General features: G+C 44.1%; 1 protein-coding gene across 1 annotated transcript in view; it reads left to right on the top strand.

Annotated features, from left to right (window-relative positions):
- Kif1b (kinesin family member 1B) overlaps positions 1-13674 on the top strand; it is a gene marked incomplete in the record, with an annotated part of 137055 nt that overhangs the window by 1019 nt on the left and 122362 nt on the right.

Here is a 13674-nt window from a genome sequence, read left to right as displayed (position 1 = left end):
AGCGGCCGCCCAGAGGGCGCGACGGCGAGGACGGGGAGGGGGTCCCTGGCCGGCCGCCAGCTGCGCGGGAGCTGGTGTGGCCCGCGCCGAGCCGCCGGGATCGCGGCAGCCATATTGGGAGGATGAGCTGACAAATCCTTCAGGAGCCAGGTCCGGTTGCTGGAAGGCACCGAGTGACAGCCCCTGGCAGCGCGCAGGGTGACCGGCCGCACCAGAAGCCAAGTGGTGGGGGTGGGGAGGCCGCCCGAGCGAGCCAGTCATTGTTCGCGCCACGCAAAGCGTCCCCGGCCGCAGAGCCAGCCCGGAGCGCGCGATCGCTTCTTCTCCTCGGGTGGGATTGCTCAAACGAGCCTCCAAAGGGAGCCGCCGTCGGGGCTGCATTCTCGTGGCGACCGAATTCTGCGTTCATTGTTTCTGTCCCCGCCTTGTGCGTCCAGTGCGGAGGGAGGCCTGTCGGTGCCTCCCATGCGCAGAGGCCGGCTGAGATTGCTGCGAGGCCCCTTGGGCAGCATGGAGGCCTCCGGTTATCGCTTCGCATCGCATCGCGTTGGATGGACGTGTTTGCAGGGTAGCTCAGGGTGCGGAGATTAAGTGAACTGGAAGGTTCTGTTGGTGGGGGAGGCCTGCAGCAGAATCTCTGAGGACGCAGGTTGTCATCTTTATGGAATCTGGAGGTAGCTGAAATTAGACTGTCAACAGATCCCTTGCTCATAAATCTCTTGCCGCTCCGGGCAGCCGCCGTGCCAACACGGAACACGCGGCTTTGTGTCACGGTGTGTCTGAGCCCGATGGAAGTGTGCTGATCGGGTGTGAGTAACTTAAAAAGTGATATCATGGTGGAGGCTTTATTTAAAGGCTGGCATTTTGTCTGCTTGGCTTAGTCATAATGAAACGCTAGTGCATGTTCTCCTCTAAGAAGTGAGGTGGTGTTTTCTAATTTTGCTGGTATTGTGGTTGGATTATAAGGTCTCATTTTTTTTTTTTTTCCCCTGTACCGGGAATCGAACTCACGACCTTGCGCTTGCCAGGCAGGCGTGTGGTTGAATTATAAACCGAGGCTGTCAGTGTCCGCTTTGAGGAAGGAGTGTGAGGGCTGCCCCTAGGTTGGCGTGGTGCAGAAGGGGGAACGGTCAACAGCTGGTTTCCTGTGAGCCTGTAAATCTGCCTTTTCCCGCATCCCAGACATGGAGGGGCCCGGAGTGATGGCATACTTTGTTCCCTTTGTGTTCTTCCTTTGCTTTAGTTCGGACTCCATTTCTCCTCCTGGCTTTGTGGTGCTGGGGATGAAACCCACTAAGCAAACGTTCTCCCACTGAGCTGCATTCCCAGCCCATAGCGCCCGCTTAACGATCAATTCTAACAACTTCTTAAGGTGAACTAGTTAAGCATTTTCCTGTGTACTTTCTTAGGTCTGAACGCTGTATTCTGTAATATTTACGATTATTCCCTTTAAAGCATGCTTGAATCAAATGGCTTCAACAGGAAATAGTATTTTTTGCATACATTAATAAGAGAGAATTACAGAATAAATATTTCTAGGTTTTTAATATTTAGAGTTACTTTGCTTACGTGAAGATCCAAAGAACTGTGGGTAAATATAATTTCATCATTTGGCAAAATCAGATCTGAACATTGTGAATCTGATGTAGAGGTTAGATTTTTATGAGCCCAAGCAGCTGTGCACTGATGAATGTTTTTTCAGAATTTACCTTATTATGTTCTGCTTCTGATGCTTAGGACACTGTTTTCCTTTGCGAGATCAGATATGAACTTGGTTTTCCTTTTTTCTCTCCAAATAGTTTTTTCCTTTTCAAGAACAGATTTGAATGTGGTTTTCCTTTTTTTCCTGCCTTTCCCACCTGGAACTTGGGCAGGGAATTTGTGCACAGGAATCCGCCAACAGCATTCCCAAGGCCAGAGCTTTTTGGCCAGTTTTCCTGTCCTGCCCTTGTCCTGTGTACAGAGTAAAGGACGGCAGTGGGCCCTTGCCCTGTCCCCAGGGCTGCTTATTACAGCAGGTCTTTTTCCAGGAGTGAGTGTAGCTCTGTGGTCTTGCAAGCAGGTGAAAATTCACAACTTCTGATGCTAAAGGTGTGTCATGCTTACTTCATGCAGTTCTCTTTGAAAGAGGGCCTTGTTTGAATAGATAGTGGTGAGCTTCTGGGCTTCATAAAAGAAAATAAATAGATGTGATACTTCTAGAACTTTTCAAAATGCGTGCTAAAAGATAAGCAGGTGTGACTGATAGGAAAGCCCCACAGTGGGATCTTGGGCTTCTCTGAAGTTGGGCTCTTTGGTCAGCAGCACGGTGATTGATTTTGCTTACTTTTGTTACAGTTATTGCCAGAATGGGTATTTAGTTCTTTATCCTCAAGGACCTTAAACTTTGTGGTGTGAGTGTGGTGGGATAAGGCCAACTCACTCCTGTCATTGCAGTTGCCCATGCCATGGTAGCTTCCATGATTTTCAGGTAGAACTTTATTGTCCGTTGTAATACAGTACTTTTTATTATCTAATAGTTGATACATTTATGACTATCTTGTGAATTACATGTGTATATGTATATTTCAAGTCCTATGACTGTAAATGTCTGATGGATTTAATTTTTTTATATTTAATATCATGTTGTTTACAGCAAAGCATGTTGTTCAGCTATATGTCCTCCACCATTGCCCTCTTTGGCAACTTTGATTCTTTGCTTAGTTTTCCCTTTTAGCCAGTGTATTTATTTGTTTAGGCAGGGCTAGGAGTCAGACCCTGGGCTTGTACATGCTAGGCAAGTGCTCTACCACTGAGCTTCCCCAGCTCCCATCTAAAGTTTTGACATCAGTTTGGCAGACGTCAGTGCGTAAATAACAACAGCAAGCACAGTGATGATACACATAATGGCTTACTCATCTTAAGTACTTTATATGTGTCAGGCTCTGCTCTACGCACTTTGTATGTATTAAGTAATTTAATCTGTGGACAGTCATGTAAAGCAGATCCTATTCTCCCCATTTTTTCAGATGAAGAAACTGAGTCAGAAACTAAGGAACTTCCCTAAGATTGATAGAAGTAGTTAGTAAGCACTGTGCTGAGCTTGGCGAGAACGATTCTGCTCAGGCAAACCTTGGCCTGGTCCTGTTGAGTAACTCGGTGTTGTGCCACATCTCCTGCCATATTGTCACTTTCTGATTGGATTCACCTTCTGATCTTAAACTCTGATAATTTACAGCTCTGACTTTCTTATTCACCTTGCCTGTGTTCTCCCCTTCAAGCCTCCTAGGCCTTCAGTCATTTCCAGATGTCACTGTGGTTCCTTCTTTTTCAAACTGTGATCTCTGGCACATGTTGCTTCAGCTACTTTCTTTCCTTTTTTTTTTTTGAGACAGGGCCTTGCTGTGTAGTCCAGAACTCACAGTGATCCTCCTGCCCTGCCTCCTGATTGCTGGGATTACAGGTGTGCTTCCACCACACCCAGCAGCACTTCGGCTGTTTTCTTACCAGCACTTGGAGTTTTATTCTTCCTTGTTGGGCAGGCCCCACTATGCAGATGACAGCTGACATCATTCCTGCTGTCCTAGCCCTGTGTTGTGGAGAAACCATGCAGCGCTGGAGATTGTTGGTGCCAGCCTCAGCTGGAGTCTCGAAGTCTTGCCTGAGCGTATCTTTGTGGTCTCTGAAGCAGTTCCCTCCCTGGGTCTCCATGCAATCTTGACCACTTCCCATGCTGGGCACAAAACCTTGCTCACCACCTTGTAGGAAAAAAAGGTGCGCACTTCCTGAGCTTCCCCTCTCTGCTTCCTGATTTCTCATCTCCACCCCCTCACCGTGGTACTGGGGCTTGACCTCAGCGCCTTGCACATGCTAGGCAAGGGCTCTGCTATTCATCTGCTCCACCAGCCCCTTTAAAATTTTTTATTTTGCACCAGGCGTGGTAGTTCATGCCTGTATCCCAGCATTCTGGAGGCTAAGGCAGAAGGATTGCTGCAAATTTGAGGCCAGCCTGAGCTATGTAGTACGTTCTGAACTATCTAGGGAGACCTTGTTTCAAAAAAAATCTTTGCCAGAATCTCTCTAACTTGCCCAGGCTGGCCTTGACCTTGTGATCCCCTACCTCAGCCACTTAGAGAGCTGGTATTACACATAGGGGCCACTGTACCCAGCCGTGGCAATCCCTTCTTCATTCCTGTTCCCGCCTTTATTCCAGCTCACTCTTCCTTGTTCAGCACAGTGAGGTTCTGCCAACCTGGTAGACACGCCACCCTAGTAGTGCAGAGGGCCCTATGAGCTCCACTTCTCTGACGTGCCACTCTCTCGCTGGGGAAGGAACATTTTGTGCCCCCACAGTACTGAAAGTGTGGCTCACTCTACTCCCTCTGCCCTCACTCTTTTGGCTGTTTTGTTCTGTGGGGCTGCTGCTTTTCTGGATATTCATGCAGATGTGACCCTTACCGAACTCAAGGTTTCGTATCACTTTTGAAGATTTATTGTGTTGTTTGGTTTTTTGTTTTTTAGGAAGTAGAACTCGAAGTATAGTAGAATAGGCTATTTGGGACATTTTTATTTGTTTATAATTTATACCATTTACTGCTTTTGGAGAGGATTTGAGTAGCTTACTACAAATACCATATAAACAGTAAGGCTGTTAAGGTATAAGTGAGAAATAAAACCTATCTATAAAAGGAACATGTATGAGTACAATTTGCCTAGGCTGATGTGGTTATTGTAATTTAGTTTAGAAACTTTTGGAAGTCAGCCAGAAATGGTGGCACATGCCTCAGAAGGCCGAGGCAGGTGGATCACCATGAGTTTGAGGCCAGCCTGGGCTACATATCAAGACCCTGTTTCAAAAAACAAACAAACAAAAAGAAACTTTTGGAAGTTAGAGAGAAGGGAAAGACAAATTATACAGTTTTCATTCTGGTAAAAAAAAGCCTAATGGATCTTCAAGAGAAACTTTTTTTTGAGTATTACATTCTAAGAGAATAGGCATCTTGATGCAAGAATTGTACATACCAAGTGTTTTCAGCATTAAGGGAAAGGAAGACATTCTTCAAAGATCTTAAAAGTAATCTACTTGCATTCTAAACTGAGAACATTGGTGGTGCAAGCCTGTAATCTGAGCACTTAGGAGGCTGAGGCAGGAGGATTGCTGCAAGTTTGAGGCCAGCCTGGGCTACAGAGGAGTTCAAGGCCAGACTGAACTGCATAGTGAAACCCTGTCTCAAAAAGACAAACAAAAACAAAACTGAGAACATGACATTAAAATATAACAAAAACCTTTTCTGTGAAAAATATAACTAATGTGGCTTAGGCATATAATTTTATATAAAGATTAATCTGAACATCCCAGCATTACTCAGCCCTGGGAAAGGCCTACAATACTTGTATTCTGTGTTGTCATCTAAAAGAAAACATACCTGTTGCACTTTGAGTGCTAGTGTATATCGCAACCGCATCAGCACCTGTGGACCTGCATACCTGCCCACAGTATGAGCCACCTCCCAAGCTTTTAGCTGCTGAGGTGCAGTCAGGAGCAGACTTCAGAAAGAATGCCTCTTGACTGACACTCAGCCCCTGTGCCACGTCTCCACCACACCTGTTACGAATTCATTTCTGCCTGGGCAGGTCTAGGAGTAAGTTTTGTTCCTTCTGAGGGTAAAGGAGTGTCACCGAAATCTTGGCCATTTGAGTGGTGGAGTGGATGTGAGAGGTGGGGGTGGGGAGGAGGGGGAAAGAAAAAGGAAAAAAGGAAAAGGAATATCTATAGAAGTTAGTCAGATATTAGAGGTAGTTAACTTACTAGACAGCACTTAATACTAACAATCCAAACTTTCAATTTGGCCCTGCCTGAAAAGTTTAAAAAGGAAATGAAAATGGGCCATTGGTAGTAGCATTTTTCAATGTTCTTTGGTTTGTGAGAGTAAAATCACATCGCTAGTGAGGAAGAGAACACTTGACTTCCTAGTTGCAGAGGCAGGAGGACCTGTATCTGATAAATCTAGGGATGGTCTCAGGGTGTTTGAGACAGTGCTTTTTTTTTTTGGTCTTTTTGAAACAGGGTCTCAGTATGCAGTTCAGGCTGACCTTGAGCTCACTTTGTAGCCCAGGCTGGCCTTGAACTCACGATGATCCTCCTGCTTCAGCCTCCCGAGTGCTGGGATTATAGGCGCGCGCCACCATGCCCGGCTTGAGACATGCCTAGATAGCGGAGTTGGCCTGAGCTTTAGCACGCTTAGGGATGGCGCACTCGGTCTGTTGGTCGCCGTCCCTGTGTGGCCTGGCTCAGCAAGTGCAGCTGACAGACAGAAAGCAGCTTGCTAAGTGAGCCCTTTGGAGCTTTCACTGTGTGGCCCACTGCTGATTTTTATCCATAGAGGAAAAGATCGAGAATAGACAAATTCTTAGGTATTTGGGGGCCATTTTTTAAAGTATAGCCACAGTCAGTGTTGGGTCCTAAAACTTGTTTGGTCTGCTTGGAAAGTATTGAGAAATGCAAAAATGTTCCATAAACATTTTTTTGTAGGATCTCAAAAGGGGCTTTCTAACCATACAAATTTATTTTTGGATGTGTATTCTTTAAAATACTCATCCTTTCAGAATGCAATTCAGCAGAAGAGGTTGGCTTTTAAGTACATTTCTTGTTATTGTAAGTTTGTTGCTGAATAGCAAATCGTGCTAATACTGAATTTGAAAGACTGCATTTCTTGGTAAAAATGTATATCCTAACAAGCTGGTGTTGAATAGAGAATCAGTGTTTGAGAGTTTTGTGAGCTGACCATAACACAGTGAAATAAATAAAAAAATTAGGAAGCAGCATGGCAGTCTGTTTTGTTTTGTGACGGAGGTCTCACTGTGCTGCCCAGGTTGGTCTCAACCTCTTGAGCTCAAGCGGTCTTCCCTCCATAGCCTGTGCCACTGTGCCTGGCAATAGAACAGTTGTTTTTTTTTTTTTCTCTTTTTTCTTTCTTTCTTTCTTTCCTTTTTTTTTTTTTTTAACTTAATAGAACAGTTTTTAAGGAATGAAAAAGAATTTCTTTCTTTTGACTCAAAAGAAAGATATCAGGGCTGGAGGTGTGGCTCAGTGGTAGAAAGCTTGCCTAGTGTGGGCAAGGCCCTCGGTTTGATTGCCAGTGCTGTAAAAAAAAGAGAGTTAGCAACTAAGGATTGTATAAGTTCATGTTTCCTGCTTGCTGGTGACATTTGACTTTGTCCTTCAAAGATTTGGACTTGCGGAGGGATGTGGACATCCACTCGTGGTGCAGAAGACAGTTCCTGGTAGAGAAAGTGACCGATTGGGGGCTGAAGGCAGAGCCCGGGAAGCAGGTTGGGTTCAGTGTGAGGTTAGGTCCCAGTGGCGTGGGAGAGGAGGGAGTGAGGTGAACCAGTCTGTTTTAGGAAGAGAATGCTGGCTGTCTTCTATAGAGAAGGAATATTACAAAAACAAATCAGTCGAAAAAACTAGCTCATTTTGTATTCTCCTTAGACCCCTAGTGATCTAAGAGATGGCAATTCTGAAAGGTCAAAGTTAAGCAGTTAGGAAAAAAATACCACAGTACTCAAATGACTTAAACCTCAGTGTTTTGTTGTCCATTTCTTTCTTTCTTTCTTTCTTTCTGTCTGTCTGTCTGTCTGTCTGTCTGTCTTTTTGAGACAGGGTCTCACTATGCAGTTCAGGCTGGCCTTGAGCCACTTTGTAGCCCAGGCTGGTCTTGAACTTGGAACGATCCTCCTGCCTCAGCCTCCCGAGTGCTGGGATTACAGGTGTGCGCCACCATGCCCGGCTTGTTGTCCCTTTAGTGTTAGTCAGTGCTTCTGGATTGCACCATTCCGTGCTGCAGATGCTTCTATTACATGTCTTAAGGAAAGGCGGTCAAGGAACAGTCTAGAACTGAGGCTGTGTAAGTGATTTCGAGTACATCTGGCTGCCTTTCCTATCCGCCCTGCTTTCCTGGCTCTTCAGAGCTTTAAAAAAAAGTATTTTTATGCTAATTAGTAAGTGTTGTTTTCCTCTGATTTCTTAGAAATACTCTGTAATTATTATTTCTTAATGGAATTTCAAGTTGATTTCAGACTTATGTGACAAGTGTGTGTGTGTGTGTTTTTTTTTTTCCTAAAAGAAGCAGGGAGTCTTGAATCTGTAATTCTTTGGTGGGCATTTGTTACAGAGGAGATACCATTTATGCTGAAGGAGGCTGAGGCAGGAGGATTGCAAGTTCGAGTCTCACTTGTGAGACATTGTCTCAAAAAAAAAAGGTTGAACGTGTAACCCAATGGTAGAACACCCCTGGGTGTGATCCCCAGTAGTGAATAGATAGAGAGGGAGGGAGGGAGGGACACAGGGAGAGAGAGAGAGGAGAGAGAGTGACAGAGAGAGAGAGAGAGATAGAAACAGGGACACAGACTGTTCATAGTAGTAGGGAGATAGCAAAGTAATTCTGTAATCCACTGTAGTACACTTAAGTAGTGGTAATTACTGTATAAAATTTTACTTCACTTGTGAAGGTGGCTGCAGTTTTATCATAGGAGAGTTAAACTGAAAAAATTGACATTTACATTCATGTTGTAATAGAAAAGTAATTTTAAAATATATCATTTCCAAAGAGTTTGACTGTTACCTTTAACTAGAAAGGAGTTGTAAATTAGCTTTCTCTTTTTGCTATGATCTCTTTTTTGAAGTAGCTTGTATTTTTTTCTTAATACTATTTAAGCAGTATAGTTTGTTGACACAGTAGGAATTCAACAACAACAAAATAACTATATTCAGGATTGTTGTGGAGATTAAAAACTTCATGTTCTTTAGGGAGTATAAAATCTACAGCAGCAACAAAATGATGTATTCTGCCCAGGGTAAGGTCACTAAGTTGAGATATATTAAATAGAGAAGCAGCTGCATTTAGTTTGGGAGGTAGGGAAGTCTGCCTTAACCCACTGGGCTTCGGAAAGAGCAGGAGAGGAGGAAGGCCGAAGGGATGGGTCCTGTCATGGGGGATAGGGGGAGTGTTGGGACAAGGGCGCACGGGCAGGAAAGCGTGCCGTGGTTCTGGAAGCCCTCTGGTGGATGGGTAGTGGCTAGGGAATGTGGGTGCAGAGCAGTGTCTTGTGAACTTGTTAAAGTAGGTAGTTTATGTTGTGGAACAGACATTACTTGGTAGACAGAGCAGGGAAATGCTGAGGCATTTTACATATTTTTCCTTGGTACTGGAGATGGACCCAGGTCCTCACATGTGCTAGGCGAGTGTTCTGCTGAGCTACACTGCCTGTCTTACCCACACTTTGCAGACATTCTCACTAAGTTACCCAGGCTGTCTTGGAACTTGGAACTTGGAACATGGGCATGGGATAATGCACGAGCCTGGCTAAACACGGGGGCCTTGACTTTGGTTTTGATCTAATCAGCACTGGGGAAAAGAGAACTTGGAATCCTGCCTCAGCCTCCCAGGTAGCTAGGCTTCCTAGCGTGTGCCACTGTGCCCAGACACACCGAGGACGTGTAAGTGGACACTACACGGAACAGAACTGCACTTCGGGAAGATGAGCGTGGCAGTGTCATGTAGTACACAGATGGAGCAGATGAAAATGGGAACATTGTGTAGCGAGAACGGGGTAGGAAGAAGCAAGTCCTGTTGGCTGCGAAGGCCATGGCTGAGAAGTGTGGATGGCTTGATGGGGGCGTGGTAGAAGTGGAAAGAGATTTTATAGATGGAAGCCATGCAATTTGGAAACTAATTAGATGGATAGAGGAAGCAAGCTTTTCAGTCTGTGGGAACAGAATGGTGGGAATGTTAAACAGAAAAGAGGCGAAAGAGCCTGCATTGTTGGAGGGAGAGCTGTTTTGGCTGTGGTGTGTGAGGCTGAGTGAAACGCTGGCAGGAAAGCTAGGTAGAGGACCCAAGCTGACTATTGAAAAGTGAATGTACAGGACGTCAGGTATTGGAGATACTGGTGCCTTGGTTCATGGCTACAGCTTTTGTTGTCTTGTTTGCAAGTCAGAAGTATTCGACATTTTTGTAGGCCCTGGACAGAACACAAAAAGACATTTTTTGTAAAAAGTTAAGTGCAATATTCAGTTACTATCAATAGTTCAGAAATCTTGTTTCTTCTATACCTGATTTTCTAAAATATGCATTTTTATACATTTTCTTGATTTGAAAAATCATTGCATTTTGTTGATAAATAACATCTCTTTTATAACTGCCTTCTCTTTACTTACACTATTTATTTAAAGAAACTGGGTGACTTGTTCTGTAGCTTTTTCTGCAGTCTGGATTTGGCTAATTTCAACTTTGATGTGTCATCTGCACTGTCTTCTTGCTCTCTCCATGTCTTATACACTGGTAGCTGGATCTAAGGCTCCCTTCCTTCTTTTCTTCCTCCCTCCCTCCTCTCTGTCTCTGTCTCTGTCTCTGTCTCTGTCTGGCCTTGAGCTCACTTTGTAGCCCAGGATGGTCTCGAACTTGCAGCTATCCTTCTACCTCAGCCTCCCAAGCGCTCGAATTACAAGCGTGCATCACCACACTGGGCTCTTTCTCCCTCCCTCACTTCCTTTCTTCTTTTCTTTTTCTTTCAGGAGAGGGGCAAGAATATTTCCTAGGTGGTGTATTTCCTATGTAGCACATGAGGAGACACAAGGCTGATCATTTGGTTCAGGTGTTCTCGGCTTTATAATATTCCCCATCAACCAACCTTTCGTGAGGTCCATTTTAGTAGCCAGTGATGATTTTGCAGAAAGCCTTCCTATCAGTAAGCCTGAAAAAAAAGGACATTCAGATGCATTGCTTCTGTATTTATTAGCAAGAATTTTTACTCTAAAGAACTTACTCTCACTGACTGGTTATCCTGGAATATTTTATGGAAGCTGTGCAAACTGGATGTGTGTTCAGTTCTTTTGTTTTATTTGCTAGTTTTCAGAATATTGATGTTCTTTTGTGTGCTGGGACCCAAGGCCTCGTGTGTGCTAGGCAAGTGGTGTGTGCCACTGAGCTACACCCTAGCCCAGAATCCTGAGATTTTCTATGGTATCTTTATGAACTCATGACTTTATATATTTGGTGTTTTTTCAATCCATTTGTAGTTTTTTTTTTTAATCCTCTTAATTATTTTGGCCAGTAGGAGCTCCTTTAAGCTGCATCTGTGTTTTTTTGACACGATCTCATTCTTTCTTGGCATCGTTTTGCTTTTGGCACACCAAAGTACCCTAGGGTCATCTTAAAATTTCTTTGCCCATACTTGAATTTTGCCATTGTTTCGAGGAGCATAAGTTCAAGACGACTTTTGAAGGAATGGAATTTTACTTTGGAAAGCTGTTAAAGAGCAGGGCAAGGGTCGGGGATATAGTTCTGCAGCACAAGAGCCTGCCTGGCAAGCACAAGGTCCTGAGTTTGATTCCTGGTACCAAAAAAAAAAAAGCAGGGCAAGACAGAATGCAGCTGTGTAAAGGATAGCCATACTGTGCAGCAAGGCATCTGTAAGTGCTGCAGAAAATGCCGCTGATTCCTGGAATGGTTGGGAAAACCTTTGGGAAGAGGGGAGACGGGCTTGGCGGCCACATGGGGAGGAAACAGACAGCCGTGTGCCCGTGGCAGAGGAGAAACAGCGAGGGGTGCGAAAGGACGGGCAGGGTAGTGAAGGAGCCAGGCCAGACTCAGCACACCACTGTGGGAAGAGAGAAGCTCCTTTGCCGAGAGCCGAGGGAGGCCGTGCTGTAGCAGCGTTGGTCTTGAAGCAGGCGAAGCAGTGGCCTAAAGGTGTGGTTTCTTTGCTAGGATTTGTAGCCACATCTCTGAAAAATTAAAAAGTGCCAGACTAATACCAGGGTCTATCTTAAACCTGTAGAGTACTGGACAGGGGGAGTCTAGGCTCATCTGCTTTACAAAAGACCCCCTGTGATTCTGTTTTGGGTAACCTTGTTAAAGGGCGATTGAGGCAGAGACTAAAAGCTCAAAGAGCTCGCTGGTTTTAAATATTCTAGGCACATGGTATAGGGACATGGGTTGGGGTAGTGGCAGTGAGAATGGGATACAACAGTGCAAATTTATGTCTGTAACATTTCTATTTTTCATGAATTATGTTAACACTAATACAAGGATTCAAAGAAGAGGAAACTAAGTTGATCCCTGTGTGGGAGCCTGGGAGAATGATATGACCGAAGTGGGAAGCTTGACAGATTGCTAGTTTGGGGGAGAAGATAATGTATTTTTGGACATACTGAAAGCCAAGAGAATGATTATTTATCAGAGAGAACTAGAGGGAGTTGAAATGTGTTTTATTCTTTTTCTGAATTCAGAAAAAGTGCTTCATGAATTCTTTGTGTGTGTGTGTGTGTGTGTGTGTAGTAGTCAACTAGTGAATATGAGATATGCTACATTAACTGGGATGCTTGATAACTCTTGTTTTATTTAATAAATGTGATCATAAAATATGTGGCATATTAAATAAAGAACTACCAAATGTAAAGTGGGGAACAGGCTAGAAAAGCATTGGTGCATTTGTATAAAGATTAATATAAAGGGCTGGGGATTTAGCTCATTGGCACAGCGCCTGCCCGGCAAGTGCAAGGTTGTGAGTTTGATTCCTGGTACCGGAAAAAACAACAACAACAACAAAAAAGATTAATATAAAAACTGTAACCATTTGAAACAAAAAAAAATCAGTAGTTTAAGCAAAGGATTTATTTATTTATTTATTTATTTTGGTTTTCCTCCGGTACCGGGAACCGAACTCACAACCTTGCGCTTGCCAGGCAGGCGCTTTTGCCGCTGAGCTAAATCCCCAGCCCCTAAGCAAAGGATTTAAATAGATAATTCTTGCTGGGTGTGGTGGTGCAGACCTGTAATCCCAGCACCCAGGAGACTGAGGCAGGAGGATCACTGTGAGTCTGAGGCCAGCTTAGGCTACGTAGTGAGTTCAGAGCTGGTCTGAACAACATTCTGAGACCGTGTCTCAAAAAAAAAAAAAACCCAGGAAATAAATAGATAATTCTTGCAGCTGGACAGTACAATTCATTCCTTTACCAGATATGTCAAGTACTCTTCCTAGTGCTAGCACACAAGACAGGTGGTCACTGAGCAGTCTGGTATGCTATAAGAGATGGACAGTAAAGATACCCAAGAACGCAGGAATTTCAAATACTGCTGATGCTGTTAAGATTGGGAGCTGGCTGTGGTGGCACATGCCTGTCATCCCAGCGCTTGGGAAGCCAAGTTCAGTTCCTGCTGGGCAGTTTAGTGAGACCCTGTCTCAAAAGGAGGGGAAGATGTAGCTCTGCAGATAGCCCCTGTACTGGGAGGAGGAAAAAGGGTATTTGACAGGGCACGGAGGTAAAAAGGGACTTCAGGGCTTTATTTTGCTTTTTTTCTTTTTTGCCTTTTCTATGGGGAAAGCATTGGTAGTATTGAACTGCTGGAGGTTTGCATTTTTAATCTCTGCTTAATTATGTGAAAAATTTTGGTCAGATTTACATTCTGCTGGCTTCCCTGATAATTGGACTCATATTTTTATTTTTTAAGGTTTTTTTTGTTTGGTTCTTCTAGAAAATGTTTATGTAGATTTCCTCCTGACTAGAGAGATCAGTTGTTCCTTGTGGATTTTTTTTCACAGAATAGTATAGGTTTTATTCTTTTGGGAGGGATACTGTTCTAAAAATATTAGCATTTTTCTTGTGGCTTCTTTTATGTATAATTTGATTCT

This window comes from Chinchilla lanigera, unplaced genomic scaffold (assembly GCF_000276665.1).
Source record: "Chinchilla lanigera isolate Chin_1 unplaced genomic scaffold, ChiLan1.0 scaffold00085, whole genome shotgun sequence".
In the NCBI taxonomy this organism is placed as follows: domain Eukaryota; kingdom Metazoa; phylum Chordata; class Mammalia; order Rodentia; family Chinchillidae; genus Chinchilla; species Chinchilla lanigera.
The sequence above is the reverse complement of the archived record's forward strand: the minus strand, read 5'-3'. Positions and strand labels throughout refer to the sequence as shown.